This window comes from Cervus elaphus, chromosome 22 (genome assembly GCF_910594005.1).
Source record: "Cervus elaphus chromosome 22, mCerEla1.1, whole genome shotgun sequence".
Lineage (NCBI taxonomy): Eukaryota > Metazoa > Chordata > Mammalia > Artiodactyla > Cervidae > Cervus > Cervus elaphus.
Window position 1 is genome coordinate 56,530,701 of NC_057836.1, and position 19,300 is coordinate 56,550,000.

Sequence of the window (19,300 nt, forward strand, 5' to 3'; positions counted from 1 at the left end):
TGGCGTCTGCACTTCTTATAGCCATACGGTCTTTTCATTTTGGGCCAGTATTCTGTCTTTTCATTGATTAAAATGAACATGCAGTTTAGCTTGTGTCTGGCTCAAAGTAAAAATGTGGGAAATGTTAATTTCCTTTCTTTTCCTAAAATGCCATCAAATTCTTGAGTTTAAGAGAGCAGTCAATTTTGCTTACAAGTGCTGAAGATCAGTTACAGCTGGTTTCTTTTCTGGGGCTGCCTCACATGCCTGCAATTATGACAGAACATAGAAACAAACATCTTGAAACTCATTCCATAGAAGATGAACAATGAAATTTTTATTGTCTATGTGTAATATTTTGATGGATTTTCCTACTGCATTTCTCCTAGAAGTGAGGTAATGCAGACCTGGATGTGTACTTTTTGAAGGAGGGGAATGAAAGGGAAAAAACCAGAATTGTGTGGTACCTCTTGCAGGTACATGAACGAGAAAGTATGAAAGGTATGCACGGCAACATTCACATATCTGACCTACTTTACAAATTTTGCCTGTGGCTGGCTTTTTCAGGTTGAGTCTGAAAGGATAATGAACTTTGTGTCAGTGGTTAAAAAACAGAAAATAAAGGGTGTCTGGCCAATGTCCTTAACTTTGAGCCAGGCATCCTGATGAGAAAGTAAGAAGGAAGAGAAGCAGATGGAAGAATCAGGAGCAGATGCAAGTTATTTAAAAGTAATACAATAATTCAGCAGGAATGGAGTGGAAATTCAGTAACTTATTGGGTATGACATTTGGATAAATTAAACTGAACAGAACTAGGAAACACCAGATAGAAAAAGCAAAATGAGGGTGAAAGCTAGCAGATAAGGAAAGGAAAAGGAGTAAATGAAAAAAAGAGTTTAAGGCAAAGGCAAAGTCATTCACATTTTCCATATATGTTTAACATCCAGATTTTCATTTTTTAAAGCAAAAAATTAATCATACATATTTATAAGTAACCAGTCATTTAATGCCAAGTAAATAAAAAATGGTCTGATTTACTGATTTTCCTCCTTGTTGCCTCTTTATGGCAAACTCACAGATACACATACACACACTTGCATACAAGACATATTTAGGAATACACACATATATGCATCCAGTCATAGCCTCACATGCACAGACACATGCATCACATGCATCACTTTTAATGTTTTTGTGAGATGAAATTTTCAGATTTAGTTTAGTTCATTGCAAAGGCAATAAAAACTTTATGAAATACACATATTCCCTTTTAGCAGGGATCTGCCTCTTATTTTAATTGCTCAGTTTTGATCTGTAGATGCTCCATGGGTTATAGGGTAGTAGGGGTAGAATTATAGATGGACTAAAGAGTTAGGCGATACTGGTGGGAAGCTAGGCAGGTGAAAGAGAAATCAAGCCAGAATGAGCTCCAAGAATAGAGGATACATAAACAGCTCAATCTGAAACACAAAAATGTCTATTAAGTAGAGATAGGGGAGAAGGAAATGGCAGAATACTCCAGTATTCTTGCCTGGAAAAGTCCATGGACAGAGGAGCCTGGCGGGCTGCAGTCCATGGGGTTACATGACTGAGCATGTGTGCGCGAGGGTGGAGGGAGATGGGTTGGTAGCAATAAAGTGGTAGAACTAAAAAAAAAAAAAAAAAAGATAGGAACAACAATTTGTCAAAATTTCTAATATTGATTGTTAATCTTTCTGCACGAGAATCATACTGTGGCCATTCTTACTGATTTATTAAATTGATATCTTGCTTTTAGACATTAAGGAGCATGGCTTGCTTCGTCTAAATCAACATTAAGAAACTTCAAGCGGAATTCTGAATTTCACTTACTAGTGAGTTGGTTTCAAGACAGACTGAGTTCATTTGTCAGCCTTAGCTTTGCAGGGTAATATTCTCGCTCATGTCTTCAAAGTAAATTTGACTCAGCCTATTGGACATGGAAACAAGCTTCTAAATAAAGGAAACTGTTTTCTCTGCAATTCTGTGTTCTGCAAGTCACATTTTTTATTTAGATGCCTGTGTAAATGTCATTATTTTTCACCTTCAAAGATATTATACCCTGAAGGCTGAAAAAATAATCAGGTCTTCATCCAGTCTTTCTCTGTCCTTTTTGTTTCTGCCCGTCCTTTGCACCTGTCTGCCTTTACCACTGCAGCACAGCTATTTCCCTGTTCATTTCCTCACTGTTGGGCCAGGCCTCAGTGTAGAAGCCTAGACAAAAACACAGGGATGACAATGAAAGCTCCCATGGAAATAAAACAAAAGGGGGAAACATGAAAAGAACTTGAAAATAAAAGGATACAAAAGCACGATGCATAAAGGATGCAGGAGTTGAGAAGATGATGAAATTAAGAAAAATGTGATAATGTCATTTTTAAAAAGGTGAAATGTTTTCAGTAAAAGTCATAGGGAATTCGATTAAAGAGGAAAAACAAAACGTGGAAAGGAGAATTCTTTTTGGAAAGTTTCATCACCTAAGAGAAGGATTTTCAGGCAAACCTATTACACTTTGCCACAATTGTGTAACAAAATTTATTACTAAAGACAGTGCACCGTAAAAATAAACAATAAGGGAGAGAAAATATAGTTCCTCTTTCGCTTCATAAAGTGTGTTTGGAACTGGCCACAAACTCAGCTTTAGAGGATGCTGTATTTGTAAAGGATGCCAACCACTTAAAGAAGTGAACCTGCTGTCTATTCCACAGAATAGAGCTGTCTTTCCAGAGCAGTACAAAAAATCGACATGAATCTGTTTTTATAACAGCTGTGTGGGCTGTGGAAAGTGAACCCCATTCTGCACTGTTTGAACTTGGGCAGGTTTTGAATCTGTAAGTTAGGGATGATGACATTTTCTCTGTGTCCCTGGAATGAGCCACACTGTGCATGTGATAGCATGTGGTTAACTGTAAAGAACCGGACGTATGCAAGGCAGTGCTCTGTTACAATGCACGCGTGCCCACCGGGAATTCCAGTTTTAGGACACTGCATGGGAGAAGTGATGGTTATGAGAATCTGATGGTATTTGCTCCTGAGATGATAGTATCAGAACTGGGATGTTAAGATTTTTTGGTCATTAGATTCCATTCTCCCTCCAAATTAAGGGAACATGTATATAGTTCAAAATCCAATGTATACAAAAGGATAATTAGTGAAATATTTATTCCACCCACATACAAACACTTAATATGTCCTTTAAATATTATACATATGAAATAAAATATTCAGCAAGTGTCATGTTAATGAGTGTTTAGAATTTCTTAAGTTTTTCCTATTATATGTAATATTGCATATGGCCCCTCTCATAACATTTGTGGAGCTCAGGGAATTAATTCAGATGGAACCTCCACACAATGTGTCTAAATATTTAAAAGTTATAAATCACAAGCTATTAACTAAAATATATTCTATCCCTATTACTTTGATGAATAACATGAAATAGAAAAACGTGAATAAAGTTATATTTCTTATATAACTGAAACTTGGCAAAATATAAAAACTGGAATTATTGCAGATGTCACAGTATTCTGGTGATACACTGATATTTGGATTGATAATAAAAATAAAAAATATGATTCATTATCTATGTACTCTATATAATTTATTTTCTTCTTTCATTTTAGCAAAATTACTTAAGATATTTTAATCAAAATTATCAATAATAATATTGGTATTGAACATGTAATTCAAAGAGTACAAAATTTAAATGTGTTTGCATAAAAGTATAAATCTAATACAAATATAAATTGATACAAGTATAAAATATTAATTTTTATGTCTTTGAAAAGCTTTCTTTTAAAATAACCACTGAATGCAAAGGCAAAAGGAAAATTTGATGACTGAATGTCAAAAATAAAAACTTGAATATAGATAAATTTATTGTATATTTATTTTTTGAAATTAATTGATCTCATTTAATATTTTAATTATAAATGTAATTAATCAAATGATGATTTTGTGTTAGTAAAGTATTTTAATTTAAATTAAAACTCATTTAAAGCTTTTTTGGTTCTGGTGTTCAAAGTCCATCGAGGGGCCAAGTTGTAAGGAATCTGTATCATTCCATGATTAGAAGAATTATTAGTTGTTTACACTGGGTAACATTCCTCAACCAATTACTGTTAGCAACTTCTGTGGACACCGGAAGTGGAATCACAGTTCAAACATTAAAATAAAACAAAGCACAGGAAGCAAGAAAATGTATGATCAGCTTCATTGTAAAAAAGATGCAGGAATCTACCCAAATCAGATCCCTTATGATTATACAGCGGAAGTGACAAATATAGTCAAAGGATTAGATCTCATAGAGTGCCTGAAGAACTATGGAGGGAGGTTCATAATATTGTACAGGAGGCAGTGATCAAAATCATCCCCGAGAAAAAGATCCAAAAAGGCAAAATGGTTGTCTGAGGAGGCCTTACTAAGCTGAGAAGAGAAGCAAAAGGCAAAGGAGAAAAGGAAAGATATATCCATCTGAATTCAGTGTTCCAAAGAATAGCAAGGAGAGATAAGAAAGACTAGAGATGTCTTCAAGAAAATGAGATATCAAGGGAACATTTCATGCAAAGATGGGCACAATAATGGACAGAAATGGTATGGACCTAACTGACACAGAAGATATGCAGAAGAGTTCGCAAGAATACACAGAAGAACTATACAAAAAGATCTTAATGACCCAGATAACCACGATGGTGTGATCACTCACCTAGAGCCAGACATCCTCGAGTCCAAATTCAAGTGGTCCTTAGGTAACGTCACTACTAACAAAGCTAGTGGAGGTGATGGAATACCAGCTGAGCTATTTCAAATACTAAAAGATGATGCTGTGAAAGTGCTGCACTCAATATGCCAGCAATTTGGAAAACTTAGCAGTGGCCACAGGACTGGAAAATGTCAGTATTCATTCCAATCCCATAAAAAGGGCAATACCAAGAATGCTTAAACTACCACACAATTCCACTCATGTGATGCACATGCTAGCGAGGTCATGCTCAAAACCCTCCAAGCTAGGCTTTAACAGTATGTGAGCTGAGAACTTCCAGATGTTCAAGCTGGATTAAGAAAAGGCAGAGGAACCGGGGGTCAAACTGTTGGATCACAGAAAAAGCAAGAGTATTCTAGAAAAGCTTCTGCTTCTTGACTACCCTAAAGCCTTTGACTGTGTTGATCACAACAAACTGTGGAAAATTCTTAAAGAGATGGGAATACCAGACCACCTTACCTGCCTCCTGAGAAACCTGTATGCAGATCAAGAAGCAACAGTTAGAACCGGACATGGAACAGTCGACTGGTTCCAAATTGGGAGAGGAGTACATCAAGGATGTTTATTGTCACCCTGCTTATTTAACTTATATACAGAGTACATCATGCGAAATGCTGGACTAGATGAAATACAAGCTGGAATCAAGATTACCAGGAGAAATATCAATAACCTCAGATATGCAGACAATACCATCCTTACGGCAGAAAGAGGAACTAAAGAGCCTCTTGATGAAAGTGAAAGAGGAGAGTGAAAAAGCTGGCTAAAAACTCAGCATTTAAAAAAAACGAAGATCATGGCATCTGATCCCATTACTTCATGTCAAATAGATGGGGAAACAATGGAAATAGTGACTAATTTTATTTTCTTGGGCTCCAAAATCACTGCAGATGGTGACTGCAGCCATGGAATTAAAAGATGCTTGCTCCATGGAAGAAAAGTTATGGCAAATCTAGAGAATGAATTAAGAAGCAGAGACATTACTTTGCTGACCAAGGTCCATATAGTCAAGGCTATGGTTTTTCCAGTAGTCATGTATGGACGTGAGAGCTGAACCATAAAGAAGGCTGACTGCCGAAGAGTTGATGCTTTTGAACTGTGGTGTTGGAGAAGACTCTTGAGAGTCCCTTGGACTGCAGGAAGATCAAACCAGTCAATCCTAAAGGAAATCAACCCTGAATATTCATTGGAAGGACTGATGCTGAAGCTGAAGCTCCAATACTTTGGCCACCTGATTCGAAGAGCTGACTCATTAGAAAAACCCTGATGCTGGGAAAGACTGAAGGCAGGAGGAGAAGGGGACGACAGAGGATGAGATGGTTGGATGGCCTCACTGACTCTGTGGACATAAGTTTGAGCAAGCTCTGGGAGATTGTGAAGGACAGGGAAGCCTGGTGTCATTCAGTCAGTGGGGTCTCGAAGAGTTGGACACGGCAACAACGATTGCATTCTTGCCATCTGAGAGGAACATTTAAGTTATTAGTCTTTGCCCTTAGGAAATGCTTCTGTAGCCTCTACCATTCCTATTCCCCAAGGCAGTGGTCATTTCTGATACTGGCAATGGCACAGCCCACAAATTTCTAGTATATTTGGATAGAGTCACCTTTCATTTGAAGACATAGGGCAAAAAATGTGGAGCTTTTTCTTGGGAACTGAATGGCATTAAGAATGTGAACAGATGTTTAGAGGTACAATTTGCATTATCCTGGGCTAAGTGCCAGATGCTGTGTGACAAATGTGTTCCCATACTCTTTAATAAATCCATTGTGTGGGTGTGATAAATAGAACCTTCTCAAACCATCAAAAGGGGCCTTTTTTTGACCATGTCAAATATTTCATACTGAAGGGACTATCTCTGAATATATTTTATTTATAGAGTCTGCAGGATGAATTCCTTGGAAATCAATTTTATCAAAGGGTATAGTAGGCATTTTAATTTCTGACAGACAGTAGGCATTTTAATTTTTGACAGATATTGCCGAATTGCAACGTTTTCCCCAGGATTTTTATTTTTCTTTTTGCTTTGTTTTTCTGCTATTATATACAGAGATTTAAGACATTCTTATGTAGTGAAATTTATTAATAATTTATTTATGACCACTGGGATTTAAAAAAATATTACTTTAAAGGCCTTTCCCACTTGAAAATAAAAAAATAAATACTCCTCATGTCTTCTTTATTTTTTAAGGTTTTATTTTCACCTTTAAATCTTTGATCTATTTGGAATTTATTTTTATGGATATTGTGAGGCAAGTAGTCAATATTTTTCTCCAATGGATAGTCTGGTGTTCCAATAATATAACAATATTTTATCTTTAAAGTAACATTTGAACTATCCAATTTGAAATATTATCTTCAGTGTATTTAAATTTAAATATATATTTGAGTCTTTTTAAGGGGCTTCTAGACTGTTTTATTTTATCTGTTTGCATATTCATATTATGACTTGTATCATATTATTTAATTATTTTAACTTTATTCTGCATTTTAATATTTTGTAGGGCTAATCTCATATTGGGCTTCCCTGGTGACTCAGTGGTAAAGAATATGCCTGCTAACGCAGGAGATGTGGGTTCAATCCTTTGGTTGGGAAGATCCCCTGGAGAAGGAAATGGCAGCCCACTCTGGATTCTTGCTTGGGAAATTCCATGGACAAAGGAGCCTGGTGGGCTATAGTCCATTTGCAAAGAGCTGGGCATGATTGAGTGACTAAACAAAAACAATGACAATCTCATGTTATAAATTTTTTCCACCAAACTTCTGTACTATTCTTGGTTTTTTTTTTTCCTTTTATGGACTAGAACTACTGGTTTATGGACTAGAACTACTAGTTCCAAAAGTAATCCCCTTGGTAGACTTTGGATTTGTGCAAATGGTTAAACTAACGAAAACTTACAGCTTTAAGATGATAAAACTTTCTGCAAAAATGTGGAATGTCTTTCCATTAGCTTAAATAATTTTTTGTGGGAGTTTGTTCTGTCACTCGGTTGTGTCCAACTCTTTGTGACCCCATGGACTGCAGCATGCTAGGCCTCCCTGTCCATCACCAACTCCGGGAGTTTACTCAAGCTCATGCCCATTGACTCCGTGATGCCATCCAATCATCTCATCCTCTGTCATCCCCTTCTCCTTGCTCCTTCAATCTTTCCCAGTGTCAGGGTCTTTTCAAATGAGTCAGCTCTTTGCATCAGGTAGCCAAAGTATTGGAGTTTCAGCTTCAGCATCAGTCCTTCTAGTGAATATTCAGGACTGATTTCCTTTAGGATTGACAGGCTGGATCTCCTTGCACTCCAAGGGACTCTGAAAAGTCCTCTCCAATACCACAGTTCAAAAGCATGAGTTCTTTGGCGCTCAGCTTTCTTTATAGTCCAACTCTCACATCCATACATGATTGCTGGGAAAACCATAGCCTTGACTAGACAGACCTTTGTTGACAAAGTAATGCCTCTGCTTTTTAATATTCTATCAAGGTTGGTCATAACTTTTCTTCCAAGGAGTAAGCGTCTTTTAATTTCATGGCTGCAGTCACCATCTGCAGTGATTTTGTAGTCCAAAAAAATAAAGTCTGTCATTGTTTCCATTGTTTTTCTATCTATTTGCAATGAAGTGATGGGACCGGATGCCATGATCTTAGGTTTCTGAATGTTGAGCTTTAAACCAACTTTTTCACTCTCCTCTTTCTCTTTCATCAAGAGGCTTTTTAGTTCCTCTTCACTTTCTGCCATAAGGGTGGTGTCATCTGCATATCTGAGGTTATTGATATTTCTCCCGGCAATCTTGATTGCAACTTGTGCTTCCTCCAGCCCAGCGTTTCTCATGATGTTCTCTGCATATATGTTAAATAAGCAGGGTGACAATATACAGCCTTGACGTACTCCTTTTCCTATTTGGAACCAGCCTGTTGTTCCATGTCCAGTTCTAACAGTTGCTTCCTGACCTGCATACAGGTTTCTCGAGAGGCAGGTCAGATGGTCTGGTATTCCCATCTCTTTCAGAATTTTCCACAGTTTATTGTGATCCACACAGTCAAAGGCTTTGGCATAGTCAATAAAGCAGAAATAGATGTTTTTCTGGAGCTCTCTTGCTTTTTTGATGATCCAGCGGATGTTGGCAATTTGATCTCTGGTTCCTCTGCCTTCTCTAAAACCAGCTTGAACATCTGGAAGTTCACAGGTCACGTACTATTGAAGCCTGGCTTGGAGAATTTTGAGCATTACTTTACTAGTGTGTGAGATGAGTGCAACTGTGCGATAGCTTGAGCATTCTTTGGCATTGCCTTTCTTTGGGATTGGAATGAAGACTGACCTTTTCCAGTACTGTGTCCACTACTGAGTTTTCCAAATTTGCTGGTATATTGAGTGCAGCACTTTCACAGCATCACCTTTTAGGATTTGAAATAGCTCAACTGGAATTCCATCACTTCCACTAGCATTGTTTTTAGTGATCCTTCCTAAGGCCCACTTGACTTTGCATTCCAGGATGTCTGGCTCTAGGTGAGTGATCACACTATCATGATTATCTGGGCTGTGAAGATCTTTTTTTATAGTTCTTCTGTGTATTCTTGCTACCTCTTCTTAATATCTTCTGATTCTGTTAGGTCCATACCATTTCTCCACTTTATTGAGCTCATCTTTGCATGAAATGTTCCCTTGGTATCTCTAATTTTCGTGAAGAGATCTCTAGTCTTTCCCATTCTGTTGTTTTCCTCTATTTCTTTGCAATGATATTAAAGCACTTTAAAATTGTTTTGTATAACTTCTGCACTTTTCTTGTTAAATTTATTCATATGTATTTTACATTTTTTGGTACTCATGTAAATTAGGGTCTTTTATTTCTTCTAATTGTTACATGTATACATGAAGATTATTTCTTTCCACATATTACTTTTTTTGAGTTAATTCATTATTCAATTCTTTTTGTTACCAATACTAAGAAATTAGTTTCTCAGTTGATTTTATTGAGTTTCTAGGCTATCATCCCTTTTAAAAATTATGAGTCATAATGCTTTTACTTTCTCCTTATATGATTTTCTCTCTTTTTTTCAGGTACCAAATTTTATTAACTACCTAGATGCTCCAGGGTAATATGAAGTATTAGTGACACAAGTGAACTTGTTCTAGACTTTAATGGGAATCTTCTAGTATTTCCCCATTAATTGTGATAACTTTTAGGTTGCTGCATATATTTATATATTTGCCTTGTTAATGAAGTGTCTATTCACACTATCATTTTTTATTTAAAACTTAGTAATAGATATTAAATTTCATTAGATGACTTTAGTACCTGTGGAAATTGCAATGTATTTCTCTTTTTGTCCTTTAAGTGATTTTACTATTTCCTTAAATTTTAATTTTTATCCTTACTTTAAGTAATTTTATAAATACTGGTATTTATAAATTTCCTGGTATTTAATCCTATAATTCTTTGCAATTCTAGGGTAAACTCCACTGAAATGTGTTATTTTATTCCTTTATTATGCTTCTGTATTCTGTTTCCCAATATATTACGGCATTTTTTGCTTTAATATTCATAGGAAAATTTTTATCTGAATTAAAAAAAATTATGGTATAAATATTATGCTGACTTTTCACAGCTCTCCTTTTTCTATGATCTGGAAGAACTGTCCTCCTCTGCCATGTGTATGTCCTTTGTCTTGGGCACCAATGGAGTTTTGATTACATAGGTTGGTGTTTTGGAGGTTATGTGTGTTAAAGTACTGATTTGTCTAGAGTGACTCTGTAAGTCAAGTGTTTTCATATACAAAATTCTTCAGTTCAGTTCAGTCACTCAGTCGTGTCCGACTGTTTGTGACCCCATGAACTGCAGCACGCCAGGCCTCTCTGTCCATCACCAACTCCCGGAGTCCACCTAGACTCACGTCCATCATGTTGGTTATGCCATCCAACCATCTTATCCTCTGTCGTCCCCTTCTCCTTCTGCCCCCAACCCCTCCCAGCATCAGGGTCTTTTCCAGTGAGTCAACTCTTTGCATGAGGTGGCCAAAGTATTGGAGTTTCAGTTTCAGCATCAGTCCTTCCAGTGAATATTCAGGGTTGATTTCCTTTAGGATGGACTGGCTGGATCTTCTTTCAGTCCAAGGGACTCTCAAGAGTCTTCTCCAACACCACAGTTCAAAAGCATCAATTCTTTGGTGCTCCGCTTCCTCCTGTTCCCTCCAACTTCAAAATGAGCTCTTTCTTTGAAGATTATTTTAGTTTTTTTTTTTCACTTATTTATTTTTAATTAAAAAAGTTTATTGGCATATAATGGCTTTACAATATTCTGTTAGTTTCAGGTGTTCAGTTCAGTTCAGTTCAGTCGCTCAGTCATGTCTGACTCTTTGCGACCCCATGAATTGCAGCTTGCAAGTTTCAGGTGTACACCATAGTAATTAAGATTCTTTTCTTTAAACATTAAAAAGAAAAAGCCTTCTGACACACAGAAGCTTTCTGATGCATGTTATTCTACAGATTCATTAGATGTTTGTAGGCATTAGACAAAATGTTTTCACAATATTGTATTATTTAATCCTCAGCACAGCCCTGTGATTTGAACAGTTACAGATAAATGAATGTTAACCTAGAGAAAGAGTCAATAATTCTTTTTTAGGTCACAGAGCTGGTAGGCTACAAACTAGGAATTCAACGTAAGTCTGTCTGTTTCAAAATTATTTTTTCCACCAGCTCAAGTTGATGAAACAGCAGATCATTTTTACAATTATTTTGTAAGTGTTCCTCTCGCATATGAGATTCCAAGACACCTCAGGGTCTGGTTGTGTGTTATTTCTCTTCGAATCCTCTATACCTTCTTGTATATGGGAGAAAGGAAACAAAAGCTAATCAGATTGGTAGAGATAAACAGAATGAGTATCTCAAATTTGATTCCAATAAAATTTCAAAATGAATTACAGAGTTTTACTCATGCTTTTAATCCCTATTTATATTTCATTAATCCACACATTTATAAGTTCTTGGCAGAAGAGTTTTTAGAAGGATTTCTGGAGCCATGGGATATGGGGTTTGCTTCCATGGTTATCCAGTTATGGAGGCTGCTGGTGAATATTTTCTGGGGCCAGGTCAGTGGCAGAATTTCCAGGGTCAATTGGCTGCAGTTTATCTCAATGCTGGAAACTGTGGGCTGCTGCTTACTCCTCACCTCCTGGGTGTCTGGTTGCTTTCTGGGCAAGCCAGGTCTTCATCAGTGCTTTATCTAGAAGTGATAGCTTCCTTTTTTCAAACCCTGCAGAACTCTATCTGTACCCTCTTGTCATCTCTCACTTCCTCCCTGGCATTACAGTGATTTATGTACATAGCTAAAATCCTTTATTACTCAGTGAGCATCTTAAGATCACAGGCTACATCGCATTCATTCTCCACTGTGCTCACATGGTGCTTGGCACATAGTAGGAGCTCAATAGATTAAAAAAGTGATTAAAGCAGATTCTAAATTCAGCAAATATTGCTCCCTCTATATGACTAGCGCCATTTCAGCATTTTTGCTTCTGCCCACTATTCATGTGGGTGGTATGAGCTGAAATTGCTGAAAAGGGATGTAATTTCCCTTGTTAATATAATTACTACCATATATTATCCCAGCACTAAAGTCGTAACATTCTCATTTTCGGTGGCCTATACATATCACCAACATTTTCTTTGGGGGAGAAATTTATCATGTTTGTTTTCAGTCTCAGAGTGAAATGTTGCCAAATCTGGTGAATATGTGCTCAGTCCCCTTTGAGTGACAAGTATGTGAGTAATGGGTAGAGGGAATATTTCACCTCTTATGAAAAAAAGTGAGGCTCTTAACCAGATAATTTATTAACTGCTTAGATCCCTAATTGAGAGCAGGGTGGGTAGTGAGCAAACTTTTCTCTATGGTTTTTTATAATTTGGGAGAATAATGAATGAGGAACTGAAAATCTGGAGAGGCAGTAGGGGAGGGAGTATTTGAATCCTGTGTTATAAAGACTGCAGGCCCACTGGGGCAGCCGAACGGCCTTATCAGCTGCACTCAGGGTGGACAAGGACAGAAGTTTGAATTGTGTGTGATCAGCCTGCAACAGTCATCAACAAAGCCGAATATATGTTTATTTTTGCTTTTGGGGAAAGAGATCCTGGTTCTAAGAGTCTTGTCTCAGCCTAGGACTTAAAGGGACTTTACTTGAAACAAGATAGATCTGGTCTTTGTCATGCTTGTGGGGTGGACAGAAGTGGGACACCTGTCCTGCCTGCTTAGGGCTGATGCTGGAAGGTCTTTGTGGTGGGGAGGTCATGGTATCTGAGGACTGCTTCAACCTCTAACCAAGCTTCGCTGAAGATAGCACCAAGGTCAGGGTCATGTTTCAGTAGTCATCAGGGCCTCATGTCAGGGAGTCTAGAAGGGTAGTACTTGCGGTCAGAGTCAAGCTCAGGGTCCAGGGCCCAAGTATGGCTAGAATTTTTACAGATAAGCCAAGAGATGGCTCCTATAGAGAGGGAGAGTCTACAATGGAGAGCTGAAGAACAGATTCTGAACTGGGACGCTTGCCACTTGGACACTAGAATTTTCAATTTCTAGTTAACTTTTAAACTTCTTGCTCAGTAACATCCATTTCCTTGTTGCTTCAACTCCAAAATGTCATTAGCCCTTTCTAGCAGTGGCTTTTTACATTCATTTTTGGCTCGCTGGATCTTCGTTGCCGCACTCAGGCTCTGTCTAGCTGCGGAGAGCGGGGGCTATACTTTGTTGCAGTGGGTGGGCTTCTCGTTGGGGCAGCTTCTCTGGGCACATGGGCTTCCGTAGTCGCGGCATGCGGGCTTAGTTGCCCCACGGTATGTGGGTCTTCCCAGGTGGTGCTGGTGGCAAAGAACCCACCTGCCAGTGTAGGAGACGTAAGAGATGCGGGTTCGATCCCTGAGTGGGAAGGTCTCCTGGAGGAGGGAATGGCAGCCCACTCCAGTATCCTTGCCTGGAGAATTCCATGCACTGAGGAGCCTGGTGGGTTACGGTCCATAGGGCGGCAGAGTCAGACATAATTGCAGTAAGTGACTCGGCAGGGTACTCACGTGTGGGATCTTAGTTCCCTAACCAGGGATGGAACCCGCTTGCCCTGCATTGGCGGGTGTATTCTTAACCACCTGACCACCAAGGACGTCCTTGCTGTGGCTTTTAACCCTGCTGTATGTTAGTGACTTGGATGACTCTAGAACACATGTCCAGGCCCTGCCCTTGGACATGTATTTATATATACACACATATGTAAGTATACATATGTATGCAGATGTGCACACACATGTATATCGAAAGTAACATGCATATGTATGCATGTGTGTATTTATAGCTGGGAGATTTGAGTGCAGTCAGGCTGACAGCCCTGACAACTCCATGGCAGGAGGGGCAGCGAGTGGAGGCTTGAGCAACCCCTAGAAGCCAGCAGGAACATTACTAGAGCAAAGAAGCACAGGCAGGAAGTCTGTGCCTTATAGCTGCTATTTACGAAATACTCTGGCCAAACACTTTCTTTGTGAGCTCATCGAGTCCTCATTTGATCTCACAGGAGATTTTCTTAACTCTCTTTTTACAGATAAGAACACTAAGGTTCATGGTTCCTCAGAGGAACTGGACCTTGAATCTAGGTTAGAATGCGACCATTGCTTCGTAAGTCTGTCTAATAGAGCTGTTGTAGTAATTTCAGCCTAAGTTATGAGGCATTGTAGTAATGAGATTAAGAACTTTGGGTCTGGAGTTGGACTTAAATTAAAATCCTGGCTTTGCTCTATGAAGCTAGGTGATTTTAACAAGTTACTTAACTTCTCTGACCCTCCGTTTTCTTAGCTGTACAATAAGGGTAGCATGGTTGTGAGACTTAAATGAGATAATTCTTGTATAGCTCTTAGGATACTAGCTGGCACAGATTAAGCATCCGGGGAGCATGGCCTGTTATTATTGGAACTGGCTTGGAATATAAAATGCAGGGTGTGGAGCCTAGAAACCCAGCGATAAGGAATGGAAAAGGCATTTCACTGGAGGGGTGTAGTTTTGTATGACTTTTCTGTGCCAGCCTCGAGTGGTTAAGGAAAGGGAAGACTGAGGACACTGCAAATAAAGTAAATCAGTGGTGCCCTCAGGTGCGTCCTGTCTGTGTCTTCATCCTGAAACCCTCCTGCTCTTCTGTCTTCTACCCAGCATGCTCTCTGCTGGCTGTGATCCGACGCTCGGGCCCAGTCGCAGGTGATGATGGCTTAAGAAGGTACCCACCCCAAGGTACTCACTTAACCTTTATTAAGAAACTCAGCTAACCTTCAAGATCTGGAGGCATGAATCTTCACTGGTGAAATACAAGGCCCTGTGAGGGGTAATGAGGCGGGGCTGTTCACTGGCCACCCAGGGTGGACTGCTGCCACTTCTGCTGGAGGCACCATCGCCCACTAGACGGCAACCCCAGCGGCCGAAGTGGACCACCTCCACTTTGCTTCTGCATCCCCCTTGGTCTTGTGTGTGGCCCCTGGGGACACAGTGAGTTCTCAGAGCCCTTTTGTTGAGCAGAACTTGAAGAACATATTCAGTTGTCATCCTAATGTTCCTTCTGTCTAGGTATGTATGAATGCTTAATAAACTGTTGGAAGATTTTGAAAAATGTTACTATAGTAACTGATTATTTTATACACAATACAATTTATAATTTATATTAAAATTTAAACATTTAAAAATTTAAATCTAATTTATAAAATTGAAATATATTTAATTTTTTCCCATAAGTTCATTTGTTCATTCAGCAAACATATATTGAGTGTCTACCCTGGGGCCTATGGCTAGAGAACCTTTTTGGGTTGAGGAAATTCTTTCAAGACCCCCTGAGCTACTCGCTTTTACAGTCTATGTGATTATGACCCATCTCTTCTTCACGAAACTTTTCGGTCAAGGAAATGCCTGATCATTTGAATCGTGAGCCCACTTTCTTTAGCTTTTGACCCTTTCTCACTCATATTGAAGTGCTTTTTGAATGGGTGTTTGAATTCTATGTATTCCCAGGACTTCCCTGAGGGTCCAGTGTTTAAGAGTTTTCCTTGCAATGCCGGGGGTGTGGGTTTGATCCCTGGTCAGGGAAATACAATCTCACATGCTGCAGGGTAACTAAACCTACTCGCCACAGCTACTGAGCCTTAGTGCTCAGGAGCACGCATGCCACATTTAGAGAGCCTGCATGCCACAATTAGACAGGCCCTGTGCGCTGCGTTGTGAGACCCCACATGGTGCATCAAAGATCCTGCATGCCGCAACGAAGACCTGATGAGGCCAAATAAAGAAGTAGGTAATAGTTTATGTACTCTGAAAAGGCAGTCAGTTAAAAAAATAGAATAATCCTTCACCTCTCAGTGGTCAAGACTGATAGAGATTGCACCAAAAGACTTTGGCATTCATCTCTCACTTTTATTACTTGGAACTTAGTCTTGTTCCAACTCTGTTGATGACTTTGAAGCTCCCATGTTGAGATTAACATCAGTTACTTCTTTGGCTTCCAAGAGAGATCGTTTGCAGAAAGTCCCTGCCCATTTTAGTGTGTGCTGAGGCCAGTACCAAATTTAGAATTAAGGCAAAAACCTTTAGTCATAGAATCCTCAATGATAGCAGACTTGGGAACTGATTTTGCATTTCTGAGTGTTGTCACATGTGGAGTTTTCACTATTGAGTTGCATCCTCATTTTGGTTTATTGTTTCAATTTTGTATCTCAGATGAGTTTGACAGTTTTTGAGAAGGCAGAGACTCTGGGGACTGACTGTGTAAATGTTGAAATATGAAAGGGGGGAGGAACAATTTCATGGTAACGAGAGCAGAATGAGAGTAGTGGAGCCAACTCAGGAGGGTGTGGAGGACGGGTCAGGAAGGCAGAAGAGAGAACACGAGGGAAGATGTCCGGCGTAAGTATAGAGGCCTCTTCTCCTGGGGTCCAGGGGGCCATGTATGAACCTCCATGATGGCCTTTCTCTAGCAACAGCATCCATTCAACATTTATCTATGTTGGTTGGGTTCTGTCCACACTACCCTGAGAAGTAGATACCATGGAAAGTAGCAAGCCCTCTTAGCTGCTTTCCTAATTCTTCCTTTGGACTGCTTTGTGAAGTGAGGCAGCAGGGGCAGCCTTTTTGTGCTGAGTTAGGAGAGGGGACGGCAGAGCCGCAGACTGTGGAGCTGCCCCGACTTGGGTTGGAGTCCCTCACTAGCTGGGCCGCTAACTAGCTGTGTGGCTTAGGCTCAGTGACTTCCCCTCGCTGATTCTTCAGTCCGTAATCTGTAAAATGGAGCAGAAATAATAGTACACATCTTGTAGGGTTGTTGGTAAGGATTACACTTGCTCCGATGATTAATTCTATGAGGCACAGTGATAAAGAAGCCACCTGCCAATGCAGATATGGGTTTGATCCTTGGGTTAGGAAGATCCCCTGGAGATGGAGCTGGCAACCCACTCCAGTATTCTTGCCTGAGAAATCCCATGAACAGAGGAGCCTGGCAGGCTACAGTCCATGGGGTCACAAAGAGTTGGACATGATTGAGCGACTGAGTATGTATGCACAACTTGACTCAGTCATAGGTGCACAGGTATTTGACACAAATATTACTGCGTGTGCCTGTGAGGATGTTTCTGGATCAGATTGGCATTTGTGCTGGGGAAGTAAGTAAGGGAGATGCCTTCCCCAGGTGGGTCTCCTCCCATCTGTTGAGAACCTGAATAGAACAAGAAAGTGGAGGAAAGGGGAATTCACTCTCCCTCTCTCTGACAGCTTGAGCTGGACGCTGGTCTTCTCCAGCCTTTGGACTGTGACTTACACGATGGACGCTCCTCGTTCTCAGGCCTCCAGGCTTGGACTGGAATTTATACCATTAGTTCTCCAGTTATCAGGCCTTTGGACTCAGACTGGAACTACACCACTTGTGTTTCTGGGTCTTCAGATCGTGGGGCTTTTCAGCCTCCATCACTGCATGAGTCAATTCTTTAAAACAAATCTCTTTAATTTGAGCAAATTCCAGGAGACAATGAAGGACTGAGGAGTCTGGTGTGCTGCAGTCCCTGTGGTCACAGAGAGCTGGACACGACTTAGTGACCGAGCAACAACAACAACGCTCTTGGTTCTATTTCTCTGGAGCGCCCACACTGGCTAATCTCTATGGATGATAATTGATTGATAAACAGTAGCCAGTTTTTGGATGGGAGACATACAGAATAGAAGCAAGTTTAGTTTTCCCTCATCTGGCTCTAATTATGTTTGTATATGACTTGACAAAATTTGTGGTCACCTATTTCTACATATCCTGTGCAGGCTCATTTTGAGGATAAATTCCATTCAACAAGAATTTCTTTAGTGCCTGTGGTATTATGAGCACAGTGTATATGAAGATGGATAAAAACCCAGCTCATTGACTCTAAGCATCACAGAGATGCAAAGGAAACAGATCTGCACGTCACTGACCAACCAGCCACTCCAGCCACCAGCCAGCATCATGACACGTCTCAGGTGCTGGGTAAGGACGAAAGCTGGGACAGTTTGAAGATGGAGGGGAGCAGCTTTGTGTGATTCTAAAAAGATAAAAAGTAAAGTTTTACTGGGATTCCAAAGGGTAGGTTATCTAGCCAGAGATGACAACTTAAGAAAAGACTTGGAGGAGTGACTGGATATGGTTTTGTAGGAGGAGTGGTCAAGTAGACCAATGTGGTGGGATTGCTGAGCACGTGGGAAAGAGAAGTGGAAGGTAGGGTTAGAGAGACAAGTTGGGGCTGGAGTATGAAGGCAAAGATGGGTTGCAAAGGTGATGGATGCAACACTGGATGATATCGCCAAAAGCAGAGGTCCCTAGCCTCCAAGATCCAATGCCTGATGATCTGATATGGAACTAATGTAATAATAATAATTGAAATAAAGTGTACTTTATAATTTATAAATTATAAATACTTTAAAATTATACTTTAAAATTATAATTTATAATTTTACACTTATTAGTGTAAAATGCTTGAATCATCCCCAAACCATCTCCCTCCCTGCCCCTGATCTGTGGAAAGATTGTGTTCCATGAATCTGGTACCTGGTGTGAAAATGGTTGGAGGTCACTGTCCAAAAGGACAGGACTGATGGAGAGAGTCAGGGGAGATCTACTTGTTCATGTTCATGACACTAGTTGTTCTTCATCTTGGCAGAAAACAGAAGTCCAATCTGAGAATGTATCAACATATAATGAAAACTCTTCAAATTATATTCTGACTATGCCCAGGTATCCCTGTGTTTTCTGGAGGAGATTTGGTGGAGGATGCCCTGAGGCAAGTCCCGAAAGCATGGCGTCCATGAGTGCCAGCTTGGACTGCTGTAACCGCAGCCTGTCTCGTGGGGACCAGGATGGGAGGGGAAGCTGGTGGTATTCAGTCTCAGACATGCCTGGATTAGTAGCCAGTCTAGGTTACACGAACTGGGCCATTACAGAAGTGTTAGGGGAAAGATGCAGCCCTGGAATAAGCCCACAGTTTATTCCAAGTGTGTCAGCCCTGGGACCCAGGCAGCTTGTCGAATCCTAGATGT

The 19,300-nt window shown here is 39.9% G+C and overlaps 1 protein-coding gene across 9 annotated transcripts in view; it reads left to right on the forward strand.

The window, feature by feature from the left end:
• The window catches only part of LOC122680657 (HIV Tat-specific factor 1-like), a 326,826-nt gene that overhangs the window by 267,770 nt on the left and 39,756 nt on the right, over positions 1-19,300 (forward strand). The window contains exon 1 of one of the 9 annotated variants that reach the window (XM_043882267.1): positions 14,980-14,998. The exons of the other annotated variants lie outside the window; for them this stretch is intronic. The gene's annotated coding sequence lies outside the window, so the exon portion shown is untranslated. Of the gene's footprint in view, positions 1-14,979; positions 14,999-19,300 lie in introns of those variants that run through there. 9 annotated transcript variants of the gene reach the window in all.